We start from the raw sequence: 2,132 nt of genomic DNA, 5'->3' as shown, positions 1-2,132 counted from the left end.
TCCCTGCCAACCCTCCAAAGTGGTGATTCACTCCAACCTCGGTGTCTCACAGGCCATCCATCACTGTGTTTTGAGTGGGGTCAGTGGACAGCTGATATGAAGATTAAAAAAATTAATCTCACTAATAGCTCCTCCTTCACTGATCCATTCTAAGTGAAGATGTGTGTGGAGTTAGCACAAAACCTTGGTAATTTCTTTGATCTTACTCCCAAGGGACCTTCTCACTGCATGTACAGGCTTGGGGGAGGGAAGAGTCATTTTGGGCATCTCATTTGCAAGGAGGGGGGTGAGGACCTGATTCATCTTTTGTCAAGGATATGAACTGCTGAGCAGGGAGGGAAATGATATTCTGGGCATCCTACAGGGCACAGCCGGCAGTAACAGAGGACAGACGGATGGGCAAGTTTAGGTCAATGGGTAGGACCACTTCCAAGTAGTGAGCCAGGCCTTGGCAGACAGAGACGTCATCTGATTTGCTCTGAGTCTCATCAGCCTTTGTTAGGAATTGAGAGAAAGAAGCCTGTCTTCTGGAGGTTAGATGGTGGCTGTTAGGATTCCTCAGGACTCTGTCGAGATGGTACAGAGAGACACACCAACAGATCGGACAGAAGGAGAGTTAGCATCTTGGCCTGTTTAGGATTATTCCCATACAGACAGAGTCCTAGAATGACAGGATCTGGTAGTTGGGAGGGCCCACGGAGGCCTCTTAGTCAGCATGGCATTGGGGGCTGCATTTGGAGCCAGACGACCTGGGTTCCAACCCCCCACCCCCACTACTTCTCTGTAGACTTTGAACAGTCTTTGACATCTCTAGGCCTCCATTTGCTCATCTGTAAAATGGGGGTTGGGCTTTCCAAGGTCCCATAATCCAGCTCATGTATGAACCACCATCCTTTCTGTAGTGTTCCCAAGAGCAGTCACCCAGCCTATACTGCAATGCCTCTGGTGAGCGGGACCCCACTACTTCCCAAGACAGCCTGATCTACTTGGGGCAGTTCTAGTTGTTAGAAATGTCCAGTCTCAATTTACCTTTCTACAAATTCCACCCATAGTTCTTCTTTCTGGGGCCTAGCAGAGCAAGCCCTTCAGAAACTTGAAGACACCCATCTTCTCAAGGACGCTTCCCCAAACTTCTCTCTGGGATAACTATTGCCAATTATTTCAACTAATCTGCCTATCACGCAGGTTCAGGGACCTTCCCCACCCTTGTTGCCTCCTTTCGATGCATTCTCTAGTGCAGTGGTTCTCAAAGCCTGGGCTGGGGACCCCTCCCCACCCTGGGGATCCTTGAGGCCCTTTTTGGGTGCCCTTGAGAGGAAAATAAAAACTTTTTCCATGATAATACTAAGATGTTTTGATTTCTAATAATAGGTACAAACCAACACAAATAAAAGCTCTTTGAGAAATCCTCAATCATTTTTAGGAGTGTAAAAGGTGCCCTAAGACCATAATGTTTGAGAACTGCTGCCTGAGTGTGTTTATGTTTGTGCTTCCTTAAATGTGACTCTTATAGCTGAACACTATTCTCCAGATGGGGCCTGATTCTTACTTCAAGGAGTGAAAAGATATCAGTGGTAATATAATTAACCTAAAAGCATTTCCCCTGCATTGAAGTTAACCTGATATAATGATGATAAACCCTTCCCCCAGTGTAGAGAGAGGCATTATTGACTTCGAGGCCCTCTGTCAATGAAGACATCTCTCCCGAGCAGGGGTCTCTTGGCCTGCTGATATTGTACTAATTTTTTCTGACTGTTTCAAATTAGAAAAGCTCTGCTGATAGGGGTTTTCTGTCTGCAGGAGGGAAATGTTCAGAGCTTTTAAATCTTGTAGAAATACTGGCCTTGGTTAAAACAGACAGAGTGTGTGTGAGAGAGAGACAGAGACGAAGAGGGAGTGTGTGTATGTGAGAAAGAGACAGAGACAGAAAGAGACAGTCAGAGAGAAAGTGTGAAAGAGACAGAGACAGAGAGAGAGTGTGTGAGAAAGGGACAGAGACAGAAAAAGAGACAGAGAGTCAGAGAGAAAGTATGTGAGAGAGACAGAGACAGAGACAGAGAGTGTGTGAGAAAGGGACAGAGACAGAAAAAGAGACAGAGAGTCAGAGAGAAAGTATGTGAGAGAGACAGAGA

This window comes from Petaurus breviceps, unplaced genomic scaffold, assembly GCF_028583685.1.
Source record: "Petaurus breviceps papuanus isolate PSGF00001 unplaced genomic scaffold, PetGlider_PUasm1.0 100, whole genome shotgun sequence".
NCBI classification, from domain to species: Eukaryota; Metazoa; Chordata; class Mammalia; order Diprotodontia; family Petauridae; genus Petaurus; species Petaurus breviceps.
The sequence above is the reverse complement of the archived record's forward strand: the minus strand, read 5'-3'. Positions refer to the sequence as shown.